Here is a 9,545-nt window from a genome sequence, read left to right on the forward strand (position 1 = left end):
GGTCCTTTATAATATTCTTCTGGTAGCAGCCACAAGAATATATATCAGCATTCGTACTAGAATAATAAGCAACTGAATCTAATTCTGAGTAAGCACCTGAAGATTATTTGAGATTCACAGAAGGATGGAAATAGAAGAATCAGAACATGATAGTAAAAAGAAAAAAGAGAGCGTTGAGCTTTTTGAAAAGAAGCTGAAGTAAAATTAGAGATAAATAAACAAGCAAATGTATAAACAAGATGAAGATTCCATAGGAATTTGGATCCAATTAACATGTTGTGACAAGAAAAGTAACAAATACAGCATTTTCAGATATGTATCAGCATTTTCTTTAGACTGGGAAACTAGTCACAATAACACCTCTAGGAAAGAACTCATATTAATTTTTCAGCTGGAAAAACCCTTGTTGGCTTAAGGCCTTTTGTGAGGCAGAAAGGGTTAGCTCCTTGGCTGGCTGGTTGCACACAGAATAGATGCATGTGGATTTTCAGTTGTCTCTAACAAGTCCCTGGTCTCTCATTAGGACTGTTCTCTTCTCGTGATGTGTGCTGAGAACTTATCACATCTCCTAAACTTGCATTTGCCCCTCATTGCACAGGAGGAGAATTGAGCCCTCAGGGACGTCACTGGTGACCAGCCACCAGCAAGATGTGGCCTCACTCACCGCAGCCCTTTGAGCCCTGTCCTTCAGCCAGTACTTTGCCCAGTGTGTAGTGAACCTACTCATCCCACCATTGGACAACTTGTCCAGAAGGATGCTGTAAAGGACAATATCAAAAGCCTTACTAAAATCCAGAAAAACTGCAACCATTACCTTCCCTTCATTCACTAGATGTGTGATCTTATCACAAAAGGGTATCAAATTGGTTAAACAGGACTTTCCCTTGTGAATCCATGTGCTCACACTCCAGGTAATTTAATCTGTCAGTCCTCAGATTGTGGGGGGGAAATGCCATGTAAAATCTCACTACTAAAGTTAGGAGATAGGTTTTTTTTTCTTTGCTTTCTTTGCTTTGTAGGTCTACAGTCTAGAAATCATACTCGCTCATAACCTTCCTCAAACCTAGCACCAGTAGAGGAATAGGACTGTGTGGTTTTCTCCCACCGTTCCTGTTATAGGAGGAGGCCACCGGGGCAGACTGGCAGAGCAGTAATGCCTTAAGCTGCTGGAGCAGAAGCAACTGAGCTCACCTGCCAAAGGCCTTATTTACCTGAACAGTGCTGCTGCCTGCCCTGTGAGGCAGGGCTCGCTTGGAACACCTTGGGTAGTCGTGACAGAGCAGTTGAATCACAGGCTGGAGGAAGAGAGTCCACAGAGCTTTAAGCATACTGGCCTGCAATTGCAAAGACTCATTCAGTTCAGGAATCTGGATGCCCAAAATGAGCTACTGAACAGAGTTCCCTTCTGGCTACCCAAAATTATGTGTATTGCTGAGTCATGCCATCCTCCAGCTGGTGATTATGGTCTTCCTCACCACTTCCTGCCATATTAGAGCAATCCAGTGAGAGGCCAAGAGAGAAGACCTCTGGTTTATGCAGAATTCAGTGCTGTACATACCCTAATGACATCTCTGTAAACATCTTGTTATTGTTGGAGAGCATATTGACTTTTTTAAGAGCAGCCGCTACCCTCCTAGAGGGTAGGGCAGCCCTCAAGACAACCCTCATAGTCACAGGAAATAGGACCTTGGAGGACATCCAGTCTATGATCCTATCCATCTAAGCTGTTCCAGAAGGCTGCTTGCCTAAACTCTACCTGGTTGCCTTTGAGTTCTGTAAAATGTCATGCTCCAGCAGAAAATCATAATATAAGTATTTGCATGCATTGAAGAGAGACTCTGGTAGAAGTTCTGGACTGTCTTGTTTGATTAAACACGAACTTGTAGTGTAGGATCTGGATCGTGCAATGCAGAAAGGGAACTGTGCCTATTCCAGCAGAGAATTCCATGTAAAAGGTCTGCTTTTATACATTTCAGAAGAAAAAAATCTCAACTTCTTGGAAAGATAATTTTTAACTTGTGGTGTTCTGAGGTTTTGTTTACTATCTTGCACAAATCCTGAATTCTTATAATTTTTCATATGAAGGACATACATAAATAGCTTCCTAGGAGTTGAGAAAGAGCATCTAGTTTACATATAATGAGAAGACTGTCATTTTCTTTTTAAAATACAAAGAGCTTAATTATTTATACTGCTCTGAGTCCAAAAATTCTGCCTCCTCAGTTCAACAAGCAAGTTTTTTTAGTCCTCCCCTTGAAAAATGAAGGCATTCTAGATTTTAATTTTATGGTTTCCCCAAAGGGGGTTTTATAATGCAGTTTTTTCCTGTGGACAAAAGTATCAGGAAAAGAAATTAGGAAAAAGTAAGCAACTGCCTTGTTTTTATCGAAATACACCCACTCTTCTGGGTGGAACTAACTCAAGAAATGAGGAAGAAAGATGGAACTATTGGCAAATTAGATGAAAAATACTGTTTTAGTGTAAAAAAAATTGCCCCAAATGTATTTTTCTTTCATTTTTGTGGGCTTTTTTTTAAGAAAAGTATGTAACCCCTCTCCACAGAAACTTCTGGTCTGATGAACCTGCCACATCTTTTAAAATGAAAATGTACGTAATGTATATAATGTAATTTTCTGGAACCTGAAGCACCAGTTAGGAACTTCAGGGCATATCCAGTTTATCCGTAGTTTATAGTCAAAAACAACTCTAATTCCTCAGCCTCTGCTGCCATCGCGTGGCCATGAACCATCCATTAATGCTAAAATTCACCCAATCCTCTTAACTTGTTGCACTGTATTTCCTCAGCTTTATTTACCAGGTTCATTACCCATAACACAATCCAATTTTCTTCCTCAATTTTCAGAAATATCATGAATAATTGACGTTGATTTTTTTTTCCTAGTTTCTGCAGATTGAAATATTTTTAATGCCAGATAGTGAGCAAGTCGGTCATGCAACACAGCAAATTGCTTTGGTGGGTTTGGTTTTTGTTCTGCTACTGGTATCCCTCTATGAAACTGGTAATCAGAACACATGTATTAACCCACCTTTGTCCATAATGCTGTTTCTTTCCCTAAGGAGTTCTATCTGCTATTTCTTTTCTAGGAAGGAAAAACGGCTGAGCAGAGAACAGATAATACATACGTGACTTCATCTTCCTGCTGTGAAACAACAGTAATCCCACAGAGATCTGCTAAAAAAGAAGAAATTTTTTTCTGCATCTGGCTAAAAACTTCCACATGTCGAAAAAAAGTGTTTTAGGATAAAGAAGATTACTTTTCTGTGACAGGAGCATCCTGGAATCTTCTTTCTTGGTTAATGCTTTAAGTTTTACTATGCTGAACTATTTTGAGTGGAGAGAAAACAACATATCTGTGAGGTTAAGCTTGGTTTTAGATATTCAAAGACAAAATAAACTATGTAAAAATTCTGTAGCAATCTAGGCCATACACACTACAATACCGTGTACCCCTGTTTGAATATCTATACAAATTCTCCTAGTTCAGCATAGCTCAGAGGATTAAAAAATGTATACTTTTACCGATATTTTCAAAGGTTTAGCCACATGTTGGTGTTTTATTCATGGATGATTTTTAAATTAGTTGATGCATTGAAAGGAGGGATTAATTCCTTCCTGATATTAAATTTCCTGATTGCAAAGATTGTAAAGAAAGTACTCACTTAAAATTCTCAGATGTAATCAGAACCAGCTAGGTTATATTTTTAGACTGATAGGAAAATAAACTGTCTCCATGACTCATCAAGATATTTTAAGAATGTTCCTAATTCATTTGCGTGCTAATTTTTGTTGCAGTCACTGTGGCTGATTGTGTGCTTACAGTCAAGTACAGGTCTGTCTTGTATGACAAAGGCACTCAATATGCACTAAGTAATACCTAAACGATGACTTAAGCACCGAATAATATCCATGTTTAATTTTAATAATCTGCCAAAATAGTAACAAACATCGAGTAACTCAAGCAGAATCTAAATGTTCTATGTTTTGTCACAAGAAAATAGTCCCATCGCACCATTATGTAATCCTAAATTCTAAGAAGTAAGATTTCCAGTATACTCTAATAGACTTGTTGAAATCTGTATTTATTTAAAAAATGGCTAGAAATTTAAAAAAAAAATCTGTTGCTGAACAAGGCCAAATGTTTTGCATAAAGTAAACATTTTTAAAATATGTTTCATTTAAATTTGTGTCTAATACTTCTAAATAATTTTCACCCTTAACATGCTAAAGAAAATGTATGAAATTGTCTAAAGGAAAAAGATTAATTGGACATATTTCTGACTCTGCTGAATTCAGCTTGAGCCATACTGTTGATGTAGGTAGAACGAGAGTTTACCAAATGTATATGGAAGTTATTTGGTTGGGGGTGGGTGACATTAATATAAAGCATTCTAAAATGCTATGGTTTTGTGTTTGAAATACCAGACGCAAATTTTTATCCTCTTTGAAGTGATTATGAAGGAATGAAAATAAGTAAATAAAATTGCAAATGTTTTACTTTAAGCTACAGTAAATACTCCTTGGAGACAGGATGAAATTTAACCTCGATTCAACACCCTGTACTCTACTGTACTCCTACAAAAATTCTCTAAGTCCTGTAGCAGCTTCTGTTAACATTTTTAATGAAAAAAAAATTGGTAAGATAAATGCTCTCAATATATTTGCTCGCTTTCAAATTATTTTATACTGTACTGTCTCATATTCTCAGTTTTCAACATGTCCTGGATCTTTGATTTCTGAACAAAACAATCAATTTTAAATTAATAGACATTTGTGAGAGTTACACTCAGCTATATAGCAAAGAATTTCAACATTCATCGTAACTCTTCTGTGAACATTTTACATTACACAAAACAAAGTTTTATTTAATTATTAAATATTTAAACATTATTTAAATAATATTTAATATTAAATCAATATTATTTAAATATTATTTAAATAATATTTAATATTAAATAAATGTTTTAGAATTTTTATATTATGATCCAAATTGGTCTGATGCTCTACTAACTACAATTTTGTATTTAGCAGTTCTCCACCTGTATTCAAAGACAGGGAACTGGTTTCAGGTAGATTAGATCCTGCAAGAGTCATCCCAAGGGAGACAAATATTGAGGAGACTTCCTGTTGCAGTAGCTGTTGAAGATATCTTCAACCACCTAAACAGAGAATGAAAAAATACCTGCTACACCTGCTGAATTGAAATACATTTTAATTGGGAAGAAGTGAAATCAAAGTTTAAGGAAAGAAGTTAAATCAAATTATCATAGAATCATAGAATGGCCTGGGTTGGAAGGGACCTTGAAAATCATCCAGTTTTAACCGACCTGCCATGGGCAGGGGCACCTTCCACTAGACCAGGTTGCCTGAAGTCCCATCCAACCTGGCCTTGAACACTTTCAGAGATGGGACATCCACAACTTCACTAAAGTCTCTGAATCAACCCTCTTTCAGTTTAAAGCCAATTCCCCCTTGTCCTACCACTACAAGCCTTTGTAAAAAGTCCCTCTCCAGCTCTCTTTAAGTAGCCCCCATTTAAGTACTGAAAGGTTGCTGTAAGGTCTCCCTAGACCCTTGTCTTTCCCAGGATGAACAACTTCATCTCTCTCAGCCTGTCTTCACAGGACAAGTGCTCCTGCCCTCTGATCATCTTCATGGTCCTTTTTTTGGACTTACTCCAACAGGTCCACATCTTTCCTATGCCAAGGACCTCAGAGCTGGACACAGGACTCCAGGTGGGGTCTCACAAGGACAAAGTAGAGAGGGAGAACCATCTCTCTTCCCTGCTAGCCACAATCTTTTTGGTGCTGTCCAGGAAGCTGTTGGCCTTCTTGGATGCAAGTGATTGCCAGGTCATGTTGAGTTTCTCATCCGCCAACACATGACCAAAAAAATTCCTTTTGAATCCTATGTTCCTTCCAATTTTACCACTGTAAAGGGCTGAGAAATACTTCATGAGGGAGTGAAGAATCATGGAATAAAAACATAAGGATGCACAGGAATAGACAGATAATAGCAAGAGTAGCAAAGCTCAAGAAGGGGACAAGCAGAAGCAGTTATTATTCCTAGTGCCACGATTACTGATTTTTTTCATGAGCACATTTTTTCAAGAGTACCAACATAAACACAGCCTGGCTTTCTTCCTCTGAAATTTGAAGAGCCTCCAACATCGACCATTTTCACTGACTTCATTAATTCCCTACTTCATTCATACTTTAAGGAAAGAAAAATCTATAATATGCATGAGGGAGGCTTGAGAAATGCTGAATTGAATTTTTCAAATGCGCTTTTTTTACCCATTCCCCTGCTGATAATAAATATTAGCAACATTAAGAGCCTCCCTGCTTTAATGGAAAACTTCTCAGATGTTTTATGCATGGATTTGGAGCTTTTTAAATGTTCCCAAGAATGGTCACACTGACAAAAGATATTTTTCCCATTTTGTCATATGAATGCTAAAGGTAAAAAAAATTAAAAAAATAAAATCAAACAGAACCTCAAATTTAAAACTCTGAGGTTTAAAGTCACTTTGCCCCTCCTCAGACGTGCTGCCTATTGAAATCCATTCCAAGAGTGGGACTACAGAGAACTGCAGTGGGACCAGCTTACAATTGTCCACTGGAATGTCAGTAAGAACCTAATGACTCTACTCCAAACCCCAAATGATCACAGAACCACCTCCCCTAACAAAAAATAGCATAAAGACAACATAGTGCAGCCTCTTAGTTAAAAAAGGCAAATCAAACTGTGACTCTTCAATTGCTTCTGTCAATTATTATCTATTGCTTAAGCAAAATAAATTGGGAGACAACATGAAAGAACAATCCTGTGCCCTTTCATTTCTGCTTAATCTATAATCCATTAGTGATGGGTTGAGGCAATCGTTTTATGAAGCACTTAGAGAGCAGAGACCATAGTGCAAATAGCAAGTCTCTCTGAGAATGTAGAACTCTCTTCCTCTGAAAAAAATGCAGTTAGAGTTCAAAACACCATAGTGACCACCTTGTTTTTTCATACACGCATAATATGCAATGACTCAATTGCTTGGAAGTGTTTGTAATATGAGCAGCATACAGCTTTTTCTTTATCAGCTCTGCAGAATGCATTGTAGGTCAAAGGACAACCTTTTAAAGACTTAAAACCCCCCAACACTGGAACTGGAGGATCTGATGGGGATTGCTTGAAATAGAAGGAAGTTATTAACATTATTGCTATTGTCAGTGTAGCAACATATTTACATAGAAAAAAAAAACAAAACCAAAAGCTGAGCACTTCTCAGTACATGTAATTTGTTTCAGTTTGCCTATGGCATGTCACATATTTGACCTTGTTAATATTCCCATGAGTAACCAACACAAGATAGGTAGGAGTCAAATACAAAGACAAACCTCATCAACCTTTGCGAGTGGATCTTTTTTTCAGGCATGCAATCTCTCTTGGTTGTTGATTAATGTTTTTGTATGTCTCAAAGGCTTTCTCTAATCATCAACAGCCACATATTTCACTTCTCAGTCAAACATGTGTATATGCACTTATAAGCCTTCTAGACCCAAGGACAGTCTGTGTCCTCTTCTTTCTCAGATGTTTGGGATTTTTCTTTTCTTTAGTTTTCGGGTGACTCGAGGATTCTTCAGCTTAATGGGGATAGGACTTGAATGCGGAAGAACAATCTGTTGCAAGGAACAACCAGTTTCCTCCTTCGGACATTGCAGGTTCCTCTGCATCCTAAAGTCTAGTCCTCAGTTCAGCCAAATTAGTCTCTCCAAAGATTCCTAAATTCACGTTGTTGATGAAGCCTCCATGTTCTGTGAATTAAGCTATCCACTCCAGCTGCTCACACTGTAATGTTCCTTCATGATAAATCCTTTTATTTGGGACGTCCAACACACATTCCCAGCAAGTCAGGACCAAGACCTGAATATGGGTGCTCTCCATCAGCAGAGGAAACACCGTTTTGATGACAGTAGGTTTTCCACCCATTCAGTTTCCTGTTTCTGTAACAGCTGCAGGGAAAAGAAACAAACCCTAGATCATTCCTGCCTCTGCTTACCAATTCCCATACTCTTTTCAATGGCTGCAGTAGCTCTGCCCTCATGTCTCCAGAAGCTTTGGATGGCTGACTGGACAGATATTTTAAAATTTCTTCAGATCTCTACAATACACTCTTATTAGTTCACCTTTCTTAACACATCAATTAAGATGTCTGCATACTTTGCTCACGCTGATTCTTAAATGAAAAATCCTTAAAACTGTACAAACTGCTTTTGCTTGAGAAGAATGTGATAGGTAGAAGATTTCTGCTTGTCAAATTGAACAGTAAAATATGCTTAATGTTTCAAAATCCCAAATCCAAATAAGCAAAGCAATCAGAAACACCCATTTGGTTGCAAAGTCTTTAGATATTACAATGGGGTTCCATGAAAGCAGGAATGGAATCCCTCATTGCTGCACTAAGCAGACTGTTAGGTTACACAGTATGAAGATGATAGCATTTTTCTCTACGGAAAGCTAAAGTCCCTTTCAGTACTTCTCTATGTTAAGCTGTGGTGCAATATCCAAGTGCTTGTTCATCGTGAACAAGAAAATGTTGGGCTGAGATGCTTTATGTCAGAGCAGAATCTCTGTGGTAAGATCAGTCGTAGTAAGGGGGAACAATTGAAAAAGGCCGTTATCTCTTTTTCTTTTTTTTTTTTAAGATTTTAAAATTTGGATATAGCAAGAAAACACAGATAAGGTAAGAAGTGAAGAGTCTCACCAAGCAAGGTTTGTCTTCTCTCAGCAGTTCATGGAGCCAAGCCATAAAATAAGGAGAGGCAAAGTACTTCTGTGCCCCATGCTGCATGCCTGCATCTCAAATAGCAGATGCTCGGTTCCAAGATTTTTGTGTTATCAGCTGTGCTCCTAGGACTTTGCCAAAGAAAAGACGCAGATATTGTGCATCTTTTTCTGAAGCTGAACGGGGGAGCATCTAAGTTAGTAAACATATGAGGGCCAAGCAACAATCCATATAGCTGAAAAGGGAGCAGGCAGAAATTCTCTTGGGAGTTAGACATACCTCTACACCTCTCCATTCCTCACTAATGCCTTATAACAGCAGTGGTAAGTGGAAAAGCAGTTGCACTCTTCGGTCTCACGTAAAATATTTAGAGAGATATTGCTGACTAACCAGTGCTGCCTTTGGAAGCCTCCGTGTCCCCTCTTCTTCCTGTACGATACAGGACTCCTGCCCTGTGCAAATAACAGCGTTTGGGAGAGGGATACGCTGCCTACCCGGGAATGACTGAGTTTCCACACGCCTCCATCAGCTGCTCCTATCTGACCCCTCACGCCCTTCTTGCCTGAGGGAAAACGCCGGGGCAAGGCGACACCGAAGGCGGCCCTGGATGGCACCTGCCGTGGGGCGGCCGTGCCGCGGAGCAGCCGGTGCTGGCGGCGGCCGCTGGGACACCCCAGGCCGCCCAGGATTGCCTCCCCTGCGGGCAGAGCTGCGACCGAGCCCGGTCGCAACCCCTCCGAGCCAGCCCCA

General features: G+C 39.0%; 2 long non-coding RNA genes across 2 annotated transcripts; one reads left to right on the forward strand and one right to left on the reverse strand.

Moving 5' to 3' along the window:
* The first annotated feature begins 2,502 nt into the window (after positions 1-2,502).
* LOC113963874 lies at positions 2,503-3,764 on the forward strand. The gene is made up of 2 exons (XR_003532991.1): positions 2,503-2,974; positions 3,106-3,764. It is a non-coding gene; the product is annotated as an uncharacterized LOC113963874 (long non-coding RNA).
* A 3,649-nt stretch (positions 3,765-7,413) lies between these two features.
* LOC113963876 lies at positions 7,414-9,391 on the reverse strand. Its single transcript, XR_003532994.1, has 2 exons — positions 8,775-9,391; positions 7,414-8,022 (listed from the first exon to the last, which is right to left on the reverse strand). It is a non-coding gene; the product is annotated as an uncharacterized LOC113963876 (long non-coding RNA).
* Between the last annotated feature and the right edge of the window lie 154 nt (positions 9,392-9,545).

Source organism: Neopelma chrysocephalum, unplaced genomic scaffold (assembly GCF_003984885.1).
Source record: "Neopelma chrysocephalum unplaced genomic scaffold, ASM398488v2 Primary Assembly neopelma1_22, whole genome shotgun sequence".
Lineage (NCBI taxonomy): Eukaryota > Metazoa > Chordata > Aves > Passeriformes > Pipridae > Neopelma > Neopelma chrysocephalum.